Raw genomic sequence first — 26,214 nt, 5'->3', positions numbered from 1 at the left:
TACTGAAGTCTTCTGGCCACCATTCGATCCCCTCCGAACTCCTCGACTCGCAGCTTAGGACCATCCGAAGTGGTCAACCAAGCACATCTAGCTTCATCTCCTCTCCTCGGAGTACCTCCTGGCCTCGGACCCCCACTTGGGGTCCGATCCTCGCCCAGCTTACAGCATTGCGTCCTCTCTCTCAACCCCTCGCGCCGATCTGCCCAAAAGCCCACCAACAATAGCTTACAGACTCAGAAGAAAGAACAACATTAATCCCAATTGGTTTACAAAGGAATACAATTCTCGTTATCAGTAAATTTTAACCCAAACAAGCTTCCAGCACTCTCTCGCAACAAAGAAGCATTCCTGCTTTTAACAAAATAAAGAAGCCATTTTGATTACATACACAGTAACAAAGAAAAAAAAAGAAACCCCCTTTACACTCTCCCCCCACCAAATAAAAGTCATGTCCTCATGACTATTAAATAACTCGCCACCTTTCCTGCCAACACACCGTAACCCAAGCACAAGCAGTGACATCTCCTCCCCACACAGTAAACCTCAGGCGCTACATAGTCCAACTATCTGGGTTCCCTAACCCTTCTGAGACCTCTGTACCCCCTCACCTAAACCCTTCAGGCTAGGACACAACTGGGGATACCTTGGGCCCATTACCAACTCCTCTCTCAACCTCTCACTCATGCCCCCCACTGCACACAGCTAACCCTCCCCACTACACCTGACTCAGTGGGGGAAGGGCCAAAGGTCTCTTCCTCAATCGAGGGAAAGTCAGCAAAAGGCAGCATGTACCACACATCCAGCACATTATCCATCGAATCTGTATTCTTCCTCATTTCTGCGATCGGTAGCTGCTGTTTGATCTTCTCCAAATGGAAACACGTGGCCTGCACTGTTCCTGCAATCTCTTCAGCCTCCTGCAATTGAGATATCAGCTTCTTCTCTGGCCCCTGCAACTCTCGCCACAGGCTCAGCAGTTCTGACTCACGCATCCCGGCCATCTCAATCTGGGACACAGTTACTCCAACAGCTTCTTCCACCCTGACCTGAAAAGCAGCAGTTAAAGATTGGTCAGCCTCCAGTTCAGTTACACAGTAACAAAGAAAAAAGAAGAAACCCCCTTTACAGTTGCAAGAAACATAAAGTTATGATTGTAGATGATTTTAACTTTCCACATATTGACTAGGACTCCCATATTTTAAAAGGACTAGATGGAATAGAATTGGTCAAATGTTTTCAGGGACGTTTCTGTAAACAGTACATAGATGCCCCAATGAGGGAGTGCGTGACACTTGATCTCTTATTAGGGAATGAGACAGGGCAGGTGACTGAAGTATGTGTCAGGGAACATTGCATCTAGTGATCATAATGACACTAAGTTTAAGATAATTATGGAAAATTATAGGTCTGGTCCTAGATCTAAATTGGAGGAAGTCCAATGTTGACGGTATCAGAAAGGATCTGGCAAGTGTGGACTGGGACAGGTTGTATTCTGGCATAGGTGTACTAAGGAAGTGGGAGGCATTCAAAAGTAAAATCTTGAGAGTAAAATGCTTGTATGTGCCTCTCAGATTAAAAGGTAAAGATAACAGATTAAGGTAACTTGATTTTTCAAGCGATATTGAGGACCTAGTTAAGAAAAAAAATCTAGGTGAATAACAGATATAGGCAGGTGGGAACAAATGAGGTACTTATGGTGTATAAGAAATGCAAGAGAACACTTAAGAAAGAAATAAGGAGGGCTAAAAGAAGGTATGAGGTTGCTCTAACAGACAAGGTGAAGGAGAATCCTAAGGTCTTCTACAGATATGTTAAGAGCAAAAGGATTGCAAGGGACAAAATTGGTCCACTGGAAGATCAGAATGGTAATCTATGTGTGAAGCCAAAAGAGATGGGGGGAGATCTTAAATAGACTGTTTGCATCTGTATTTATTTGGGAGATGGACACAGAGTCTATAGAAGTGAGGTAAAGCAGCAGCGAGATCATGGGCCCTGTACAGATTACAGAGGAGGAGATATTTGCTGTCTTGAGGTAAATTAGGTTGGATAAATCCCCAGGGCCTAACAAGGTGTTCCCCTCAGACTCTGTGGGAGGTGAAGTACATAAATTTCAAGGGTCCTAGCAGAGATCTTAGCGACAGGTGAGGCACTGATGGATTGGAGGACAGGCAGTGGTGTTTGGCTTTTAAAGGAAGGTTCTAAAAATAAACCAGGAAATTATAGGCCAGAGAGTTTGACATCAGTAGTGGGAAAATTATTGAATGATATTCAAAGGGATGGCACATCTGGGTACTTGGATACATAGAGACTGATTAGGGATAGCTGGTATGGCTTTCTGCATGGTAGGTCATGTCTAACCAGTCTTATAGAGCAAGTTACCAGGAAAATTGATGATGGCAAGGCTGTAGATATTGTCTACATGGACATTACCAAGACATTTGACAAGGTCCCACATGGAAGATTGGTCAGGAAGGTTCAGTCACTTGGTATTCAAGATGGGATGGTAAGTTGGATTAGACATTAGTTTTGTAGCTGAAGCCAGAGAGTGGTAGTAGATGACTGGAGGTCTATAAGTGGTGGAGTAGTCACAGGGATCAGTGCTGGGACCATTGCTGTTTGTCATCTATATCAACGATCTGATGATAATGTGCTTAACTGGATCAGCAAATTTGCAGATAACACCAAGTTTGGGTGTATAGTGGACAGCAAGGAAGACTATCAGAGCTTGCAGCTGGATCAGGACCAGCTGAAAAAAGGAAGATGGAATTTAATGCAGGGAAGTGCAAGGTGTTTCACTTTGGTATGGCCAACCAGGGTAAATCTTACACAGTGTATGGCAGGGCACTGAGGAGTGCAGAAGAACAAAGGGATTTGGGAATGTAGGTCCAAAATTCATTGCAAGTGGCAGCATTGTTAGATAGAGTCATAAAGAAAGCTTTTTGTCACATTGGCCTTCATAACTCAAAATATTGAGTACAGGAAATGGGATGTTATGTTGAAGTTGTGTAAGATGTTGTTGAGCCCTAATTTGGAATATTATGTGCAACTTTGGCCATCTACCTACAGATGTAAATAAGGAGAAAATTTATAAGGACATTCTGGGACTGGAAGAACTGAGTTATAAGGAACTATTGAATAGGTTAGGGCTTAATTTCTTGGAATGTAGAAGATTGAGGGGAGATTTGATAGAGGTATACAAAACTCTGAGGGGAGTAGATAGGATAGATGCAAGCAGGCACTTTCCACTGAGTTTAGTGGGGCAACAACTAGGGGTCATGGGTTAAGTGTAAAAGGTGAAAAGTTCAAGGGGAACATGAGGGAAGCTTCTTCACTCAGAGAGTTTTGAGAGTGTGGAATGAGTTGCCAGAGCAAATGGTATATACAAACTTGATTTCAATGTTTAAGGGATGTTTGGATAGGTACATGGATGTTAGGGGTATGGAGGGCTATGGTCCAGGTGCAGGTTGATAGGACTAGACAGTTTAAATAGTTTGGCACAGATTAGATGGGCCAAAGGGCCCGTTTCAATGCTGTTATTTTCTATGACTCCTTGACTTCTGCCTGTGCAGCATAGGAAAATGTGTCAAATTGCATTTGTATTGGGGTTCCTAAGTGTTGCTTTGAAGACATCCACCATTTCAGTGCAACTATGGATGGGGTCCAGGCTCAGCTCAAAATGGCACACAGAGTTGCAACTCAGTTTCTCTGTTATCCTTAATATCTCACAGATGAGTTGGATGGAATTCAGATTTTCTCATGTGCATACCTTTCATCAAGGCCTGACAGGTCCTGATAAGGAGTTGCAGCCTGAAACTTTGATCATTTATTTCTCTCCATCAATGCTGCCCGACCTGCTGAGTCTTGTGTGTGCTATTCTGGATTTCCAGTATCTGCGGTATCTCTATAATGTGCATATTCATCTACCTTTATCTGAAAGCAGTATCATCAAAGTCCTTAAATTAGTTTCCAGAGCAGAACTAGTGTGTGGCATTGTCCTCTAAGGAACTGGAACCTCAGCTATTCATTAACTCTCCCCACCCTAACTCCAGCCCACTTTTACCTGCTCAGCACCATTCTTAGCTAGCCAAATTTCTTGCTTATCAGGAATCTATCGCCGCCGTAAAGGTGCTCTGATCTGCTTCCACTGCCCTTTGAACAAGAGAGATCGAAAGTTCTTCTGAACTCAGAGAAAAATACTCCATCCCAGTGTGAAATATGGGATCTGTTATTTTTAAAAAGTGATCCTTAGTTTGAGATTCTTCCCCAGGAGGAAGCATTACCTCAATGTCTACCCTGTAAAGAATCCTTATATGTTTGAAAGACTATTGTCGTTTTGGCATGGATAGGAGATTAGTTAGTAAGCAGAGAGTGGCTATAAACTTGAATTAGAAAGTGAGAGCAATAAAGAAAGGTTGGGCAAACTTTGGTGTTCTCCCGAGAGCATTGGAGGCTGAAGGGAGACCTGACAGAAATTTTTGGAACAATGGGAGGCATAGATCAGGTAGAAAGTCAGAATCTTTTCTCAATGGTAGAAATGTCAACCACTAGAGGAGTAAGGGGAGCTTGAAGGCAAAGCAAGGGAAAGTTTTTTTATTATGCAATGGTAGGTGGCTTGAATGGGTTACTAGTGGTAGTTGTAGAAGCATGCACAGGTGGAGCACATTTTAAATGGCACAACATTCTGGACTCAATGGCTTGTCCAGTACTGTATTGTTCTACGACAGAAGCTGAGAGATGATTGGTGTAAGTGACAAAGTGCTGATGATGATGGAATCTGATTGGAGAGGAAGGTGGAGAATGGAATAAAGGGAGGGTAAAAGTGTATGGTGATGGGGAGTTGGAGAGAGTGGGAGAGGAGAAAGAGAGAGGGTGATGGTGTGGGTCAACAGAATCACAAAGATTAAGATTTCTATCAGATGAGTCATGATCTTATTGAATGGGCAAGCAGGGTCAAGGGTGGTCTAATGCTGCTCCTAATCTGTATCTTTGTATTTAATGAAATATACAGTATATTGTTGAAACTCAATTATAGCAACAGGAAATATTAAAACAAAGTAAGTTTGAGGCCCCTATAAAATTGCTTTAGGTGCAACTTAAGCATTGTTGAAGTCTGGTCCTTATGTAGGAGATATTTCATTCATTCATGCATCAATGTGGCAAGTAAGAGTTTCACTGCAATGGTCTCAGATAAATGTACCATCAACACAACCTACAACAACTACAATTAGGCAAGCTACTTAGGAAGCTTTAGCTTACTAATATATTCATGTAGAATATATTATTCTTGTGATTGGATGCTAAGCAGTGTCAACACTAGAAGAAATACCTAAGCTAACATAAAAATTTGGCTGTCAAGGGGTTTTAAAGCAGGTAACACCAGCGATTGAGAAGAAATATTCTCATCTTTAGATCCTTATTGCTGTAGAGTTAACAGTACAACTTGTTCTGGAAAGAGAACAAATTCTTAGCTATAATAGAAGCATCAATGTGTCAAATGGATTCAGTAAATACAGGGTCCCAAAATTGGTACAGAATTTTTCAGTCCATGTCTTCTGAGATCAGATGTGTGAGAACAATGTGGAACTTGCAGTTCTTGGTTCTAACTACTATTAAGAGAGTGGAACATATCTGAAATCTGCAAAACCTTTGTTGGCAAGGCCAGAAAGCTTCTTAGCAGCCTGAAGTTCTGTGAATCCATGCAAAAGCCTTCCAGGTGCTTGAAATCTGGAACTAAAGTTAGAAGATACTTGTCAGAACAGGCAGTATTTGTGAAAGGGAAGGCCAGGATTACTGTTTCAATGGACCCAGACGGGTTGAAGATCCACAAATCTCTCAGGGATTGAAGCCATTTAAGCCTACAAATGGCAAGATTTAGAAGCATTGTAGATCAGAAACAAAATTATTCACAATCTTAGTACATTATTTGATCCCGTATATGAGATGGCATCTTTAAAGAGGCACATGTCTTCCTAACTCTCCCTGCCTCTGATCACCTGTTGCTGTTACTCTCAATTATACCCTTGATACCTCTGGACATGACCACTTAAACACACTCTGACTGACCTCTCTTTTTCTAAGACTAAGTGGAAATCAGGGGATGGAAATCTGAAACAACAAAAAAAAACACCATAAGAAAATGCTGGAAATACTCAGCAAGTCAGGCCATATCTGTGGAAAAAGAAACAGCTATTGCTTCAGGTCAAATAACCTTTGTCAGAACTGAGATGGAGACAAAAGAAATTGTTAAACTGCAGGGAGGGTGGGGAGGAGAGAGTCTCTAATAGAATTATAGAGCTATACAGCATAGAAATGGACCCTTTGGCCCAACTGGTCAACGCCAATCAAGATTTCTATCTATGCTCACCCCCTTTGCCAACGTTTGGCTCATATCCTTCCAAATCTTTCCTATCCGTATATCTGATAAGGTAAGACTGTGCTGATCAAGGGGATAAATAAGGCTCTTTCTTGTCCTACCCTATGCAAGCTTGACTTTATTTCCTGCCTTGGACCAATTTGCACTAAATCTGTTTCATCTGTTACCCCTGATTCCTATTGACTTGTGTTGGTTTCTGGCTAACCAATGTTTTGTTTGTGACATGCTCTTTGTTCATCGTTATAGTCTTGTTCCCTACCCCTATATTTGCAATTTCTTCCAGCCCCACAATCCTGAGGTCACTGTACACCTCCGATATGCTTAGATGTCCTTCAATTTGATTGCTTTTCCATTATTGTCGATAACATTGTCTAGCAATGCCTTAAACCCAACAATTCTCTCCCCAAACATCTTTACTTCTCTCCCCCTTCCTTTAAGATGCACCCTAAAATCTATCTGTTTGACCAAGCCACTGGCTATCTTTTTCTTCATTATATTTCCAGTATCTGTATTATTAGATTGTTTTCTAGATTAAAAATAAATGAGATTTTGTAACTGATAAGGCAGACCTCTAACTTTTTAACTTTTTCAAAAAAGTATATCTCAGTGGGGGATGGAATGGGATAACTAAACGTTCTGATTGCTTATTACGTAGCTTGAATGGTAAAAGATACAGGAGAAAAATAACATTAGTGTAGAAAATTAGTTACTGGTCATCAATAGATGACCAGCACTGTTCCCTCTAAGCTGTGTGGGTACGCAGCCACACAGTAACTGAAATTCTCCCATGCACATAGCCTTTGTTGCTGCACAGCTGGATTTTTCTTTCATATAAAGACATTTTATAATTTTTGCATATTACAGAAAAATAGCATTTAAAATGCTGCACAGTTTTCAGATCATGTAAAAATTTCCTGCTCAGAACAATGGTTAGTCCATGCAGCTGTATAAAAACATTGGAAAGAACATTGATTACCATAGATTTATAATTTATTCTTGTGTTGATATTCTTCAATGGCTTGTCTCCTTCTTGACTCTATAACTCTCCAGACCAATAAGATCTTCATTCTTTTCTACTTTTACCCACCTGCTTGTCCTGGATTCAGTCACTGCACTGTTGACAGCCAAGGTCTTAAGCTGTGAAACCTTCCATAAAGTTCTCTACCTCACTCATTGCTGTTTTAGAATGCTCCTTAAAGCCTACCTCTTTGACTAACTATTTGGTTACATGTGTAAATATTGACTTTGATAGTTGCTCCTATGAAGCTCTAAGTAAGAGACAATGCATAAATGCAAGCTTTTACTTTTGCAGAGTTGGGATGGTCCAATATTTAACTAAACAGGAATTAGATTTCATCATAACATTGCCCCAACAGCCTTCATGCAAAAAAAGTCTGCTTGTTTGCTGAAATCGGGTTATATTTTCTGAATGTAGGTGTGCATATATGTGTATATAATGAGCATTTATCTATTGGTATAAATATATATGTGACTTCTATAAATGCATGTATATATGTATTAATATTTGTCATTATCAATCTTTGCATATTTATATCGTGCATTTGCACATTGTATATATATTTGTATAAATGGGTGTAAATATGTGTGTGCCAAAGTGATTATGAAAGTATCTATGTATCTACAGTATGTGAGTGTATTCATTTTGAATGTGCATATTGATATGTGTGCATACTTAAATATGTCTGTGGATACCAATGCAATTAGCCATGAATGCCCTTAACTCTGTCCACACCAAACAATTCAGTCCAGTTCTTCTGCCAGCCTTGATTAACATATGCCAACTGAAATACAGCAAGGCCTCAAGAGCAGATAACAACCTGCTGAAGTTCTAAAACTGAATGGAGGTCAATTTCAATCATCAATTAACAGCCCACTTTCCCACTTCTGGGGAATAGGAGGATACATCTGTGAGCTCTGAGGTGGCATAATTGTGACTTTCTTCAAGAAATATAACTGTGACAACCATAGAGGGGCCTCGCTGTTATCTACTGCAAGGAAAGACACCATCCCATGGCCAAAGAACTCTTTGCTGAATCATAGTGCAGATTCAGTCTATCTACACCAACAAGAGAAAACCTGCAGGTGCTGGAAATCCGAGCAACACACAAAAAATGTTGGAAGAACTCAGCAGGTCAGGCATCATCTATGGAAAAAAAGTACAGTTGACATTTAAGGCCGAAACATTGACTGTACTTTTTTTTCCCATAGATGCTGCCTGGCCTGCTGAGCTCCTCCAGCATTTTGTGTGTGTTACTCAGTCTATCTACAGGTATGTTTGACATGATAACTGTATGTAAGCACCAGGAGAAATGAAAGGTCCAGCAAATAAGCACTGTACCTAGCGTTTAGCGAGCTCACATAAACCTCTGATTCCATCAATTGACAGGGACCATGAAGCATCCTTCACAAATTTGGCTGCTTGAGGAGAAACCATTCTCCACTTTGCATCTGCTTCAAAATGCCAAGCAAGCTGTGACCTTATTCAACAGGTCCACAACAGACTCATCAATCTTTCTTGTCACAATGATGAATGTCACCTTCAACGTACTTCCAGTTGGAGTGGAGCAAATCTACAGGACAAAGAGAAAACTGTCCAATCTATATCACCTTCACCTCAGAACCAAGATCACCATAACTATACTCATTGTGTTGCAGGCCCAACATGCGTGTTCATAGACTGAGTTCTGAGACATCCTTGACATGTTCTTTGAAGCATTTGAGAAAATGGATTTTACATTTGAAACATAAGAGAAAATGGGTCTTATATTTAACAAAACAAAGGTACTTTACATGATCTGCCCTGCTTTACAATACCAGTCTCCAATAACAAAGAACTGAGTTGAGACCCTAAAAATTGTACATCATGACTTCACAGATCTTGTGTGCCACATGTTTAACAAAGGGAGCATCGATGATGAAACTCAACATCATCTTCAGTAGACTTCAGCCACCCAGAGCAAAATTAAGAGCTGAAATCCTGAAACCCAGCACGTGATCTATGGGGCAAGAGTGCAGTTTCTATCACAGAGATCTCAAAGCAATGGTGAGAAAGCACCAACATTATCTCACCCAAATCCACTGGGTGGATAACTTAATCAACTCCAGCATGGACGGTCCCAAGCCCAGCTGAGAAAGAGGAGGCCAGCAACCCCATCCCATAAAAACCCAGAGCTACAGAAACAGCAACAGAAGCTTTAAAGACCCTATCCCTGAAAGAGGAATGATCTTCAAAGTTGGGCTACACCTGGAGGTAGACCTGAAAGAGGACTTAGCAGAGCTACTGTGTGCAGCTTATACCCCAGTAGGAGTGATAGGCTAAGAACAAGAAGGGTCAATAAACCAGCATCCTTCACAGTGATTCCCGATTAACTCGGTTAGCTAATGACGGGCAAGCATTGGTTTCAGCACGCTTGACACCAGAATCCCGAGTCTTTCCAGAATTCCTTCACTGCAACAGAACCCATTCAAGGATGTTCACAAAGCCTCGATGCAAATGTGGAGCATCCCCATGGTGCTTTAGGCATCTTTGGTCCATTTTACTCAAAGTAGAAAATGAACCATCTACTTGTTGGAAAGACACAGAGCCCAGTGGAAGGAGCTCTTCCAAAATACCCACCCATACTCCCCATCAAGCACCTCTTACCCTACCTGTGGTGGAGTCTGCAGCTCTCTCCTTGGCCACATCAATCATCTTAGAACACAAGACTAGAATGAAAGCAAATTGTCCTCAGTCCCAAGGGAATTACAGTACGCGTATATAGGTGTCTCCGTGTATATTGTGGAGGCATATGTAGATATACCTATACATCTGTGTGTGTTTTGACGTCGACGTGTGTCTATGTGTGGCGGGAAACTGTAATTCCGCCTGCTATTTTCTGTTTTTGCGGGGAAACCATTTGCAGATTATTCGATGCCAGACATAGATTCCCTCAGCTCTAACACACCGACGCAAACTGGTAAAACGATCACAATTCCTAAGGCAAGTTAAAGGCGGGGGGGGGGGGTGACTGGGTGGGAAGGAGAAAAATACATCAGAAGGTCGCAGGAGAAACACAATAGCGAGCGGATGGATTCTGGCGCTTTGACGACCTCTCTCACTTTTCCTCCTGTGCCTTGCCCCAGCAATCACAGACTCATCTGATCTGTGATGCATCAAAAGCTTTCCTGCCACCTCTGCCGCCAACCCCTCCCCCACAAGCCCTACCCCGGTATTCAGAGCGCAGGCTGCCTGAAAGTCTGCTGCTTTGCAAACTCTCTGCCTGCAGCAGATAATCAGATACCAACAAAAAAAACGTCAAGCTCGTTTGCTGCTACGCACAACTCTTCGTCTTGTTTACTGTTGGTGATTACTTCTCTTCACATTCCCTACACTTAAAACAGCTCAGAAAGGGAGACGAAGGCTTGAGATTTGGAGAGAGAGGGTGATTAATGTACAGGAGAAGAGGGGTTGTTCAGAAGAAGCCAGATGTCCAGGACACTTAACTGCTAGAAAAACACCAAGAGTTGGACAAAGGCTCCTCAATTTATCTCTTTGGGCAGGGGCTTACGTCACAGACTAGTTCACTTCACCAGCAGGGAAGGGAAGAGAAGTTTTATTTTAAAACAGAAAGTCACACCTAGTCAAGCGAAGAACCTCTTAGATATATGAGATATTTTTTTGCTGGTTTTGTATTTATGTGCATGTTAAAACAAGGGAGGGTTTGCAAGAGAGGTTTATTTTCCCCCAAATATTCTTCAATGCCTGGGTTTGACAAGAGGTAATTATCCACAGAGCAGATGCAAACTTTGTTTTCCTCTCCTGATTAGTGATGTGAATCATGTTCCCCCCCCCCCTCCCAAATTGGGTTGCAATGATTGTCCCTGGCACCTGTTAGCTTGGCACTGTGCCTTGAGGAAGCTTAGCCTTTCTCCCCCCTTGTGGCTGGTTTGTTCTCAACTCTTTAACACCCCCTTTGTCATCAACTTTTCTTTCTCTCTTTGCCTTCTCCCTTTTCTCCTCCTTCCATCTGCACAGTTCTGGTCATCTTTTTTTTCTCAGTATAATATGCAGATCTTGTAGACTTTCTAAACCCCCCACACGCCCTCTGCGAGCCCTGAAAGGGACGGTGGGGGGTGCTGGACGAAGAAGAAGAAGGTGGTGGTGGTGGAGGAACTTTCAACAGAGAGGCAGCAAGAGAGAGAGAAAAGGCTCTGGGCTCGCCCTTGGGGGTGGGGTAGGGGTTGGAAGAGAGAAGGACATCTTCCTTGTGTGTAAGTGAATGCCGTCGGGAATAATGTTGGTGTTCAAGATTAATGAGTAGAGCCTGTGTAGAGATGTGAATGTGTGTGTGTGTGTGTGTGTGTGAGAGAGAGAGAGAGAGAGCGAGAGAGAGAGAGAGCGCGAGCGAGCGAGAGAGAGCGTTGTGTGCGAGTGCCTCTGTCTTGCATTGGTGCTGGGACTGCCTTGTGTATGGAGAGGCTGGAGAACTAGGAGCCAGCGCGGAGCCACAGCCACAGCTCTTTAATATTTGTCTTTATTTGTTCCTCTTGCATGAATCTTGTGGATTTCCAGGAAGAGGGAGGCTCTCTCGAGAGACCGTGGCCGTGTAGGAGGTGAGTAGTGTCTTTGTGGCTTTGTTTTATTGAATGTTTCTCTGAGTTGAGATAGGAAAGTGCTTCTCCCTCGCTCGCTCTCTCTCTTTCTCTGTAAGCTGGCGGAGGAGCCATTGCAACCGAGGAGCTTCAGCTGGTCTTTTGTTTCTTTCTTTCTCCTTTTTGAGCATTGGTTGCTTCTCTTTGCACTAAAATAAAAGGAAAAGCTTCTCTTGGTTGCTGTGTATCTGGTCCAAGACTAGACACAAAAGACAGCGGCTGGGCTGGAAACCATTGCACTTCCTCATGGGCCACCTCTCCTTTTCTCCCCCCTCTCCTTTTCTCTTTAGTTTCTTTCCTGAATCTGCCCCAGATCCTTGTGGCTTCCTATCCCCACCCTCATTTCAAGGTCTGTGACTCTGGTTTGCAGAAGATTCTTTTTTTGTTTGTTGCTGTTGTGTGCAGGAGAACCCTCTTTCCTCCACAGGAGAGTCCATGGAGAAATGACTCCTCCTCTACCCTGATGTGAAGCCATGTTTTTCAAAGCCTGCTCCAGGGACTGAGTTGTGTGTGAAGGAGAAGGGCGATTGCTCAGAGAGTCTTTAGATGTTGCTGCTACTGTAAGCGCTAGAGATCCCTCTTGTGAGCTCTTGTATTCAGGTAGGCCCATGTCATTGTCCTTCAGAAGCACACAGAAAATGGTGGAGAAGAAACCTGAATTCTGCAGGAAATTGAGATACCTTGGTAAGAGAGAGATTTTTTAAACATTAATTATTTAAGAAAACTTCCCAATTTGATCTTACTGTGATGTTAGGATCTTGTTATTGTTTTGTGTTTTTAAATAAAAAAGTATGATGTTGGTTGATTTCAAAAGGATCTGACATTGTTGGGGAATGTGATTTTAGTTCTGCTCTCAAGGCATATTCCTGACTATGAAATGAAAAGATGGACTAAAAGGGACAGGTCAGAATGTGGTAGTAATTTCATGATTCTTATGAAGCCTCAAGGACAGAGAAGCCTTTGGTATTGAAAAGATCTCCAGGATTAGTCATAGTGCATTCTAAGAACCTTGCTTATTGGGTTTAATTATTTTTGAGAGGTCTTTTCTTTAGCTGCAATCAAGTCAAGGTTTTCAGAAATTTGAGGGGATTGTGCCACTGCTTCCTTGGGTTAGTTGGAATAAAAATGAATTTTTAAAGAACTATCAGTGTTGATTGAGATTTTTATCAATATATGCTTTCTCCTGACTTTATTGTTTTTGTGGTAGCAGCATATGTGCTTCAAAAATTAAAGTGCTGAATCATGAGTATTAGATGACTATTAAATTTAAGACCTTGAGATTATTCTGATGTGACAAACAGAGCTTGTATAATCAGTCCAAAAAATTCAAAATGCATTGATGAGAAAAAGGACTTCATATGTAAATTCTTGTAACAGTAAGAAAGATGTTCTCTTTCTTGGTTAATGGTTAATCAAGGGTATTGTCAGTACAGAGGCTGCCATGTTGTGGTGCTTTTCCAGCTTTCATGTAGAGCTGGCCATTTGCAATGATCTTGAGGATGAGGGCTACAGGGCGGAGCTGTTGGAGGATTTGGGAGATGTTTTCTGAACATGAATCAGTTTGCTTCCATCTTGCATCTAGAGCGATGGTATATTGTATCTGGAAACTCTGGTGTCAGAACCAGAAGAGTTGTAAATCTGAGAAGTCCTGCTTATCCACTCCAATTGAAAAGCTTCTGTGGTAAATTCCCTGAAGGAAATTTTTGATTAGTTGTTCCTGGAATTTTCTTGTTTGAAATTAAGATGCCACATTATAAATCCAAGAATCAATGGTGCATACTTTTACCTGTTTTCTCTTTAAAGGTAGATAATTAAGAGATTTATTTTCTCAATTTTTTAGATTGTTGACCAGGATTTAGAGAACATCACAATGGAGAGCCACCAGAGTTTCATTAGGAGTGTGAAAGCTTTCTGAATTAGTGCCATTTTCTAAAAACAAAATGGCTTTGTTTATCTGAAAAGAACTTAAGCTTTTGTGAGGATCTTCCAAATTATATTCAACACTTTGATAAAATAATTTTAAAGGAAGTATCTGCTATTGCATCAATGTTCTGATCGTGTAAGATTGTCTCAGTGTCTGAAAATAGAATAGCAAGCAGTGATAGTCTAGGAATGAAATAATAGCTATAGCTGGCTTTTTTGTGACTTGATGGTCCATGTATGGCCAAAAGCAATATGTTTGTGTTTTGTGGGAGGTAACTAACATCTTGCCCATGTGCAATTAAAATCTATGATGAACCCAACATTAATGTTGACTTCAATGGAAAGAAATGCACATTCTTATTTTTTTTATTTAAATGTGTTGGTGTAAATTTACTCGACTTAATAAAGTTTAGAAATTCTAAGATTTTAAATAATAAATCCTTATTTTTGTTGGGGGGAAATGTGTTAGAATTTTGTATGTATGTTCTAGTGGGGGGAAAAAGTGATTGTTTTGGAAAATGCCGATGATGGTTTTTAAGAAGAGATCCTAAAAGAAATGGGAATTTGGACTTTAGAAATCTGTACTTTTCAAAGCTGCTTCTGTTTGATTTGTGGGAGAGCATGGAAACTTCCAGAATGTTACAGAGACTGTTTGTCTCTGTTCTATGTCCTCATAATGTAAAAGCACACTAGGAATATTGGTAACTGGTAGAGTGCTTACCAAGGATTTCTCATGCACTTTTGCAACGTCTGTAGAACTTTAGTCTCACTGCAAGGCAACTTGTGACTGGAAATAAAACCAAGTCAGGTCACAGGGTGGAATTTATTTTGAGAGAAGGTTGGTAGAGCAGAGACCTCATCCAAGAATCTAACTTGTGAAATGTTGGTCTAACTTTGCAAGCATTATTAGAGAGATATTTTGAGTAATGGGCTTCATTTTTGCAACTGTTCTTTCAAAGACTCTTTTTATCTGGAACAAAATCTTGTGAACAAAGCAGAGATCTCTCCGCAGCATGGTGTTATTGCTGGCTAGCTTCTAAACTATAGTAGTCATTTCCTCTTGAGAATTATTAGGATTTTCCACATCTTGTGTGACTGATCATGGCCACTGCACTGGTAGTTTACAAATGCTTTTATGTTGGTTAAAATTGTTTTTTCAAAGTTGTTTTTAAAAGGTTTCTTCAAGCTATCCATGTTAAATTTTCATTTATGGATATTACTGGTAAGATCTGCATTTCATTCCCATCGTGACTGCCCTTGAGAGGGTCAGCCGCCTGCCTGAACAGCTTCTCTCCTTCTGGTGGGAACCTGCAAGATTTAGACCCATAGCTGATGAGGGAACTGGGATATATTTGCAAATTGAAATATTGAGTGATTTGGAGAGCGACTTGCAGGTGATGATGTTTTCCTGAATCTTTTGCCCTTTTCAGTGTTTGGGTGGGGCTGCCATGGTAGTGCAATGAGTAACTCAATGCAACTTGTAAATCATACATGATGCAGAGGTAGGGAATGGGTGAAGAATGTTTTGTCCTGGATGCCACTGAGCCTCATGGATTTTTGAAACTAGTCATCAAATAGTGTTCCACGACACTCTGAAGTGTATTGTTTTTGGAGTAGTGGCTGAGCCATTCATTATAGAATACCTAGCATCTCATTTTCTATTGTGTTCACTTAGTTTATAAGGCAAGTCCCATTGCTAACTGTTTGCCCATTTCTCTCCACTCTTGCCATGCTCTTTTCTCATTGCTACTGTCAGAGAAAAGGTACAGGAGCTTCAGGACGCACACCACTAGGTTCAGGAATAGTTTTTACCCCTCAACCATCAGACTCCTGAACTAGAGAGGATAACTTCATTTACTCTATCACTGAACTGTTCACACAGCCTACGAGCTTCCTTTCAAGGACTCTTCATCTCATGTTCTCAATGTTTATCGCTTATTATTATTTCTTTTGGATTTGCAGTTTGTTGTCTTTTGCACATTGGTTGCTTGTCCATCCTGTTGTGTGTGTTCTTTCATTGATTCTATTATGTTTCTTGGATATACTGATTATGCCCACAAGCAAACAGGTCTCAAGGTAGTATATGGTGACATATATATACTTTTACTTTGAACTTCATCTCTCACCTGCACCAAGAAGAATATTGGAAGGCTCAGCAATGATCATACCATTGGATGTAGTTGGTTGCTAGGGATGGTCTTCAACTAGCACTAGTGAATGATGGAAGTTGCTTGCCATTTGTCTGACTATATTGGAATGTTGTTAAGGGCTTAATGGGTGCAGTTATGGACTGGTTCATAAGAAGATACTAATACAAGTGAAATGTGGGCAGTTGTCCACAACTATCCCTGCTTCCGATCTTATGCTGGTGATACGTAAACTTGAAGAAAAAATTATCATGAAATACTGTACAGAAAAGCCATTGACCAGTTGAACAGTGAAACCTATAAGTAAAGGTCTTTTCTTGGCCAATTCAAGAAGAGTGTTGTTTGTTGATATTGAAAGTAATGTCCGCATCCCATAAAAGAAACGCATTACTGTCTGATGCTAATGGACACTACATTAGTTATGCTCATTTTTTTTTACTGCCTTTGCATTGTCGTAAGTTTAATTCACAATTTCTGTTCCATGCCATCTGGAGGTTCTGATTGCATTGTGACAAAAGACGTATCTTTCTGAGTCTGGGTGATAATAATCTGCACAAAACCTTCAGCATTGTAATGTCTCAAACTGTTGTCACAATTTCTCAAGCTGATCTTGAGTGGTTAGGGTTTCAGTTTGAAAAGAGCTGAGTTTTCAGCTGACCTGCTGCATCCTTTTCAACATGGGAGGAAGGTATGGTAAAGAGTTGGCAAGGAATATGTAAAAACACCTTTCATTTATTTGTGAGTGACTGCAGTGGAGGCAAGTTATGTGCGAGAATCTCGCAAAATAGGCACGAAAATTTGGGTTCCTTGCTGGTATTTGAGCCAAATGATTGATAGTGTCCATAGCTTAGACTACTTAAACTCTGTTCAATAAATTACTTTTCTGAGCTCTTTCCCATGAAATAGCACAAGATGGTGGTTAAGATTCTCCAAGAATGTAGCCTGTTGAGATCTGTAATGACTATTACCTAATTGTGCTTCCTGAATCTCGAGCATGTGTAGACAGTGGTCTTATCCTGCTTGCTGGAACAGTTTCAGTCATTACAAGTCTCTCATGATATAACTAAATGCAATCCTTAAGAATGACAGATTAAATCGATGTAAGTAAATATGATTAGCCCATAGCTTGTGTGCAAGCTAGCAAAAAATCTGGCTAGAGATTCCTCCTTGTTATTGGAAATGAGATCCTTTTATAGGCTTTGCGATCTTGAATTTACTGCTTCAAGTTGGAAGATGAAGACTATTTTCATTGCAGATCTTAATGATCAGCAAGTCACTCAAACTGGTTAAAAATTGATGGTCAGTGGTTGAATGAGTGAGGAACACATTGATAGCTTTTAGTTCATGTTCTTTATCAAAAGTATTTGTGAAGCTAAAGCATGGACAGATTCATTGTGTCTTGTCAGTAGAGTATATACTTTATGTACTGCCTTTCACAGCCGTGAATACATGATGTTTTGAGAAGTACTTGTCAGTCACACTGCAGAAGGTTGAGTTGATTGTGTTTTCACCTTTTTTGCAGAAATTTGTATGTTCTGAGAAATTTTCCTTCTCAGTTGAATGCTAGAAAGTATATGGTACATGGGAAGTGCAGAACTAGTAGATAGTTTGTTCAGGGGAAGTTTTAGTTCCGCATTCACTATTATCATTCCTCCCGCCAGCCCCTAACCCACCCAATACACTGAGAGAATCATACGAAGAGAAATTCCAGGTGACCAGATGGTACTTTGTTTGAGCTAATGCCTGGTTTTATTTAAGGTTTTATATCTCAACTTGCAGATGAGAGTTGGTGCTTAACCATTTCCCATAGCTTTCTTTGATATCAAGCATCAGTATAACAGGGTAGTGATGGGGAAAGAGTTAAAAGGAAAGAGGTTTTAAAAAGTGGAAAGTGTCGTGGTTAGAGACTCTCTTTGGCTGCTTTTCCAAATTATAGATTTGCATTAATCTGACAGATATATTGTTCATCAGATGAACAGTTGCTCAGAGTCTTGCAGCAGAACATTAAATAATGGTGGTGTTTAAAGTTTGTGGTGGTTCACAGTGCAGAGGCAAATCCCAGGTAAATGTGATGTCTGTTGCATTTTTAATTTTCAAGGTGTTCAAGAAAGATTTTGGTAAATGGAACCTGGTGAAATTTTGAAATCAAGGTATGGACAACTCATCCATGGTTAAGTTATCTTGATTTGAGGAATGACATTTATCCACAGTAAATATCTTGAATATCGAAGTGTGTGGTGATCCTTGAATTTAGGATTTCTTTTCAGGAATGTGAGAGATGTTGCAAATGTGGTGTTAATATTTATGCTCAAGTACATACAGCAGCCTGGTGTCTTCAGAGTAGAATTGAAATCTCAGATCTGAAATGCTGGAGCAGAGAATTGAGGAACCACCAAAATCTTGTCAAACTGGATTCCAGGCTTTTGGACAGTTGCCAATAGGAATCTTTTTTTCATAGAGAAAATGGTGATTGAAATGAGCTATCAAATGCAGAATTTCTGTGTGAAGGTTAGGAATCTTGCATATGAACTGTTTGTATTTCAGATCTCCATTTGCCTTTTGATGTGTGGCAGAAGATAGGAAAGTGTGAAGCAATCTGCTCTAACGCAATTGTTTGGATTAAACTGATCCTGCAAGTCCACACAATGCCCCTTTAAAGGAAATAATGGCTCGGTGATTGATGTCACTAGCTGAGAAAGCGCCCAGTGATTATTGTCTAAGAAATGAGATACAGTGTTTGGATAATCTGCTCTGTCCTACATTTTATCCAAGGTTGCATAGGAGAAGAAAATAGCTTTACATTTTGACTTTTCAAGGTGGGTAAATGGACTGAGATTTTGTGAAAGCTCAGGGGGATTGAGCACATGAAGTGTGGTCCTGTTCAGTGCTTTTTTTTTTAACAAAAAAACAAGACCTGCATATGGAGAGTTGCAAACTGGGGCCTCTGATCTGCAGAGCCAGCAAGCCTGCTGCCAGAGTAGTGACGCAGGAGATAAAACTGTTGGGTAGCAGCAGCAGCTGGGGGGGTGGGTCCACATAGAAGGATGTAGTGTCTACATTGAAGAACTTGGCTTGGCAGAGAGCAGACAGCCATTTCATCTCACTAGATTATAGTTCTGGTTGTAAAAGAAGTTTCAGACCAGGGCCATAAAAGAAAAATGTAGGGCATTTCACTGCATAATGTTAAGTTCAGATCCTTCAAGGAACATCTTTATTTTTTTAAACACCTGGCAAAACTATTGAACTTGTATTTTCTGAAAAGAAATTCAGCTGATGAAAGGACCATTTCATTCAGTTCCCCCTTCCCACAGCTCTCTATGAACTATTACCTTTTGCTTTCATTGATTTAAAGATTCGTAAAACTATTGCAAGCTTTTGAGAAAAATAGTGCTGTTAACAAACTTGGCAAATTTTATTTCTTTCAGTGTGAAATCTGTTAAAATGTTGCTACCAACTTTCTAATAACTCTTAGGATATTTCCCCAACTTGTTAAACATGGATAAAGTCCAGTCAATAGAGCAGAAATCTTGTGTAATCCTACCACAGTTCCTAGGCAGAATTCCTCGGGTCAAAAATTGGTAAATTGAAGTACCTCAAATTGATAGTTTGCAGGAGATCCACCAGATGTTAATTTGGGGGGGGGGGTGGTGAATCTAAAGCTGTGGGGAAGAGAATAGAATTAGCGAACAGTTGGGGGAAGAATAATTAAAGTTCTTATCTTCCATATTTTATTTAGCATGTGTGCTGGTGGAATTGTTCAAAGTTCAGATGCTGGTTGCTAATTTGCATGCAGCTTGGCAATGTGTTGAACTTCACCAACCTGTTTGAAATGCAGTGCATGTAGACTAGGTATTGAGTTGCAGCTTGTAGATCACTGGGTGTATTCTGTGCTCCAGGAATAAGAACTAGATGGTCCTGTCAAACCAGAACCAATCTACCCCAATGAAGGTGATATTCCTTGTTGTATTTACAGTAGCTTGTTTTAATCATAGTTGTAAGCTGTTTGAGTTCTAACTTTGGAGTTGTGGATGCTGTCTCTTTTATATTGGTGTTACTGACTGGGCAGTTCCAAGGCTGTTCAAAGCTGTGGGGACTGGAGGTACATATAATACATACTAGCAGGTTTACTTGCGTCCTGAAAGGACTTCAGTGAGACCAATGAGAATGTGGCAGTTTCATGGACAGAGTTACTGATTTGGAATAACTAATTAAACTAAATTTATATTTCTTGCCTGGTTTGGTGAAATTTGAGCTCAAGACTGTTTATTGTGAGTCTAGGCTCTTGCCCATTGAATGATTTGTTATTTATTTGTGTTATTTAGCAGCAAGGACCTTCATATACATTGTAGAGGTGTTGGCTAATCTGGTTAGAGGCACAAAATTTGATATTAATGCAATTAGCACTTACTGGTGGAATAATACTAATTGTATGGGGGTGCAAAATATCTCACTGAGGGAAGTACACTGGGACTTCTGTGATAGAGTTGGGTCTGAAATGGCAAGCCAAGCCTTGGCTATAGCACAATTTAGATCTGCTTTCACTTCCCTAGTCCTATTTTATTTATTCCTGGCCTTTGATAGTCTAGGCAATGTATCTGTATGCTCATAAATATCAAACTGAAGCACCTCACCTGGAGGATTAAACATTTCCTTGGAGAGAGATTTTAAAAAGAAAACTTGCAATGCATCACTGAGATGTTTGGTCCAAAGGTGAATTTGTTTTCTTGTGAGTAAGGAACCTCAAAAAGCATAGACTATAGAATGTTACCGCACAGTAAAGGCCCTTTGGCCCACAATATTGTGCCAACCTTTTAACCTACTCTTAAGATCAGTCTAACCCATCCCTCCCACACAGCCCTCCATTTTTCTCATCCATACACCTGTCTAAGTGTCTCTTCAATGTCTCTAATGTATCTGCTTCTACCACTATTCCTGGCAACATATTTATTCCATGCACCCCATCACCCTCTGAGACAACCCCCACTATGCATTCCTCCAATCACCTTAAAACTATGCCCCGTCCGATTAGCCATTTTCACCTTGGGGGAGAAAGGAAAGTATGGCATATTGATACAAATCACCATGTTGGGAATCAATGCATTCTCTGTAACATCTTTCAGACGGACCCTTATTCTGCCTACAGAAGAGCGGAGGCTTTTCCAATAGTAGCTGTAAGATTGTGATTGAGAACTCTAATTCTTGGAATCCAGTTCTTGCCTATGGACCTTTTTTAAATGTTTTTTTTAAATAAAGCTATGTACCAATGACAAAACAAGTTGGCCACTATTTCTTTTCTCATTCCCTGGCCATTTTCAAACCTACCCCTACTTCCAAGGACCTCTTCCAGAATTGAGGATGGAACAAAATCATAGAGTTCATTATGTCCTTGGTGATTTCTTGTAGGGCCCATCCACTTGTTCCTGTTGTATTTGCTTTTCTCTCTTGCTCCACAGGGAAATTTTCTCCCTCTTCAGATACTTATTTGGGTTGGATAAGCAATATAAGTTCAATGAGCTTCGCTCAATATTTTAAAAATACTGTCATGAATTTTTGGGGAAAACAGACTAATTTTTAATCTTTCTGATGACATAAAGCAGAGTATCTAAAAAGGACAAAGTCTATGGGTGAAGGACATAGATGATTGTGAAAGTTACCTAATTTGATGTTGAGCATGGTTAGGTTTTTTTTCTGTGCAAGTGCTGGTGGTTGTTGAGGGAATTTTATTGGTTCTCAACTGCTCTTTACTTTGGGTGTCTGAGAGAACACTAAAACTGCAGCAAGCGAAGTTCAGCATAGGAGCCTGTTGCCACAAAGCAAATGGACAGTGGAACAAAATTGATTAACAAAGGTGTACCCCGGCCTACAATAAAAACAAAGATAAAATCTTAATGTCAACCCATAAAGCTCTGACAAATTCTCTGTCTATGCTGTAATTCTGAATTCACTAACCATTTCAAAATATTCCTTTCTTCAAGGGGAAGATTTTGCTTTCTGACTTTATAACCTTATTTGAACTTCTGGGATATATTACCTTGTATTAATAGCTTACTTTTAGTCCTAGTATATTAGTTCAGATGAAGTGTTGAGCCTAGAAGTTCTGGTGTATACTAAGTGGTATGGTAGATGGAAGTTGCAGATAAAATCTCAACTATTTTGCTTGATGGGCATTTATGGCAGATTTCTTAGACGGAGACTTACAAACAGCCTTGCATTTCTTTTGATTGGGCTGGACTGACCAGGGAGGGGTATCAGAGCAGCAGTGTTGGATTGAGTCCAACAGCAATTGATGGATGGTGGGGAATAATGGGATTGGAGGGAGTTCTGCAATGATAGGGAGAAAGGAATTTAGAAGAAGCCAGCACCAGTAGATGGCTGAGATTGGATCTATGCCTAGTGCACATTGCTGAATGTGGAGTCTAGAGACTTATCGGTGCTAGCAGATGGATGGGAATGGAAGTGTGCTCAGTAATCATGGACGATGAGGATTCTGGCGGTATCTCAGTACCAGCGGATGGATGGGGCAAGTGGGATCTGATAAAGAATCCAACAGTAATGGATGCATGGATGGTGAGAACCTTGGACCAGTGGATAGGTGGGAGATGAGGAATGCTGGGAACCAAGGTGAAGGGAGCAAGTGGAAACCTTGTACCAGTAGATAGGTGGGGAAAGGGCATTTGGGGAAGGAACCTACTGCCATTGGTTTGGTGGAGTGTGGGAGACAACTGAAAGGCGACCAGCACAGATTAGTAAGTGGGAGTTGAGGAGGGAGCTTAGATATTTGGGGACCAGTGCTGATTGAGTAGGTGGGGAGGGGGATCTAAGAGGCAGCAGATTAGAATTGGAGTGCAATTAAAGCAGTAAGAATTAGAATTTGGGGCCAGTGGAGGAGTTGGGTGCTGCAGAATAGCAGGGTAATGGATTGGGAGTTTGAGGCCTTGGCCTTTTGTGCTATAGAGGGTGGTAGTGGTGGTGGTGGGTTGAGGCCACATGCTACATGGGGGCAGCATGGAGTTTCTTGGAAATTGTTGGGGCTTGTTCAGTGTAATGAGCCAGTGGAGGACAATCTCGTTATAAATATTTCTGTGAGGAGTAGTGATCATAGCATGCTAAGTTCAAAGTGAAAAAAACTTGGGCCTGAAGCTAGTGTTTTCATTTAAAGGCAATTACATTGCTATGCGGATAGAATTGGTTAATGTGAACGGGAAAAAGAGTTTTAAAAAGTAAACTGATAAAAAAAGCAATGCACAATATTTTAGATATATTTCACAGAAAGCTTGTGTGATACTGGGAAATAAAAGCTTCACAAAGAGAACAATGCATTTGGGGAATTTAAAGATGCATCAAAGGGATAATGTGGAGACATGAGATTAGGCCTTGAGGTTTTTGGAAACAGATGACCAAAGCACTGGTAATGAGAAGGAAATTAAATTCAGAATACATAAGTAAAAAATATGCAAACAGATGTGGAGAGCTTCAGCAGATTATCAAAAAGAAAAGAGTAGTTACAGTAAATGCAGGATGTAGCTGCAGCATTGTGGGAAGTAATGTTAAACTCCTTGAACAAATTTTTTGTTCCTGTCTTCATAGTGGAAGATGCCATACTGTACGTAACCCAGTAACTGTAAGATACTTTTAGTCTCCAACTGACAGGAAAAAAGGCATTTCCACCCCATAGACCAATACAAATTTGCTTTCTAGGAGAAATTTTATTTGGTGTGTAACCTCAATCAATATGGAGGTATTGTGGTGTAGAATGACATGCAAGCAGATGTGTTTATAGTCATCCAGATGTTGAAGATAACAAACAAGAGAATGGTGGGAGTAGAAAGGAAATTAACTCTATTCGATCTATGGTATAAAAATTCAAAAGATGAAATTACTGAATTTCACTTCATGATCAATGGTTACCAGAGCCATTATTGTACTCTGCAAAGCTTATCCATTGGATGAGGCTTTATATGACTGGTTTGCTTTGAAATGTTTGGAAGGTGTGCTGATTTCTGGACTCATGATGATCCAAGTGACTGAATTAGGTGGAGAGTTTAGATCCCTGCAAGTTTTCAGGTGCTTGGCTGTGGTACTTTTGGCTTTGACATGGAATCTGGTGGTTTAATATTTCAGTGGCGAATCTGCTAATAAAAGGAGTTCTTTCAGAAGCTGGTAAATGAATGTAATTTCTTACTCAAACAAATCTGCACAAGTTTTACTGGGACATTGTTATCAATCTTTTAGAGTTGGTGTTAATGGAAACAAATGGGGAAAACAGTATACTGTAGCGGTGCGCTACATGCAGCGCTAAAATTAAGACACGGAGTTGGTAACTGCAGTCGAAGGAAAAAACTTTATTCGAAATCCTCAGCCTCACTTTTAAGCCTCCCTCAACCTGCCCCCCCGTGGCGCAGAGGCTCCAAAGCTCTGTGCTCGCAACCCCCCGTAGGCTATCTAATTGTGAGCCAGTTCGGATGTGCCAGGAAATGGGTCGCCACATAACCGCCCCCCAGAACCGGCGATACACCCCCCAATGTCCACAGTCTGGGCCGGAACCTGCTTGTGAGGTCAGCCTCTGCGCCGAGGTGCCGGAAACTCGGCCGGTTGCGCCAGGTCCACATGGGCCGGTTTGAGTCGGTCCACCGTGAAAACCTCCTCATTCCCCCCAACGTCCAGCACGAATGTGGACCCGTTGTTCCAGAGCACCATAAACGGCCCCTCGTATGGCCGCTGTAGCGGTGGCTGATGCCCGCCCCTTCGTACAAACACAAACTTACAGTTCTGCAGGTCGGGTTCCGCCCGTGCTGTGAAGTGGGTATGGGGGCCAGGTTACCGAGCTTCTCGCGTAGTCTGCCCAGGACTGCTGCGGGATCTTCCTCTTACCCCCATGGGGCTGGTAGGAACTCCCCGGGGACGACCAGGGGCGCGCCGTATACCAACTCGGCCGATGAGGCGTGCAGGTCGTCCTTGGGCACTGTGCGGATGCCGATTAGGACCCAGGAAAGCTCGTCCGCCCAGTTGGCTCCTCGCAGGCGGGCCATGAGGGCCGACTTCAGGTGACGGTGGAAACGCTCCACTAGCCCGTTAGACTGTGGATGGTAGGCAGTTGTGTGGTGCAGCTGAGTCCCCAAAAGGCTGGCCATAGCTGACCACAGGCTGGAGGTGAACTGGGCGCCTCTGTCGGAGGTAATGTGGGCCGGTACACCAAAGCGAGATATCCAGGTGGTGATCAGGGCTCGGGTGCAAGATTCGGAGGTGGTGTCGGTGAGCGGGACCGCCTCTGGCCATCTTGTGAACCAGTCCACGATAGTCAGGAGGTGCCGCGACACTGGCAGGGGGCCCATGAATGTGGTCGAAACGCCAGTGGGCGCGATGGAACTGCTGCGGTGGGGCTTTGGTGTGCCGCTGCACCTTGGCCGTCTGGCAGTGCATGCACATTTTGGCCCATTCACTGACCTGTTTGCGGAGTCCGTGCCAAACGAACCTGCTGGAAACCATCCGGACAGTTGTCCGGATGGAGGGATGCGCCAAGTTATGAATGGAGTCGAAAACACGGCGCCGCCAGGCTGTCGGGACGACGGGACGGGGCTGGCCGGTGGCGACGTCACAGAGTAGGGTCCTCTCACCCGGGCCTACGGGGAGGTCCTGGAGCTGCAAACCGGAGACTGCGGTTCTGTAACTCGGAATCTCCTCATCTGCCTGCTGTGCCTCTGCCAGTGCCTCAAAGTCTACCCCTTGGGAAAGGGCATGAACGGTAGGGCGAGAGATCGCATCCGCCACGACATTGTCCTTACCCGAGACGTGCCGGACATCCGTCGTGTATTCAGAGATGTAGGACAGGTGGCGTTGCTGTCGGGACGACCAGGGGTCGGACACTTTCGTAAACGCAAAGGTAAGCGGTTTGTGGTCCGTGAACGCGGTGAAGGGCCGACCTTCTAGGAAGTACCTGAAATGCCGGATTGCCAGGTAGAGCGCCAACAGTTCCCGGTCGAAAGCACTGTACTTGAGCTCGGGTGGCCGCAGGTGTCTGCTGAAAAACGCCAGGGGTTGCCAGCGACCTGTGATGAGTAGCTCCAGCACCCCACCGACTGCCGTGTTAGATGTGTCCACTGTGAGGGTGGTAGGGGCGTC

General features: G+C 41.9%; 1 protein-coding gene across 2 annotated transcripts in view; it reads left to right on the top strand.

Annotated features, from left to right (window-relative positions):
- The first annotated feature begins 11,328 nt into the window (after positions 1-11,328).
- The window catches only part of znf462 (zinc finger protein 462), a 123,571-nt gene continuing 108,685 nt past the window's right edge, over positions 11,329-26,214 (top strand). The window contains exons 1-2 of one of the 2 annotated variants that reach the window (XM_059974693.1): positions 11,329-11,644; positions 11,946-11,986. The gene's annotated coding sequence lies outside the window, so the exon portion shown is untranslated. The remainder of the gene's footprint in view (positions 11,645-11,945; positions 11,987-26,214) is intronic. The other variant, XM_059974695.1, reaches the window with a different exon arrangement.

The sequence above is a fragment of the Hypanus sabinus genome, chromosome 7 (genome assembly GCF_030144855.1).
Source record: "Hypanus sabinus isolate sHypSab1 chromosome 7, sHypSab1.hap1, whole genome shotgun sequence".
NCBI classification, from domain to species: domain Eukaryota; kingdom Metazoa; phylum Chordata; class Chondrichthyes; order Myliobatiformes; family Dasyatidae; genus Hypanus; species Hypanus sabinus.
The sequence above is the reverse complement of the archived record's forward strand: the minus strand, read 5'-3'. Positions and strand labels throughout refer to the sequence as shown.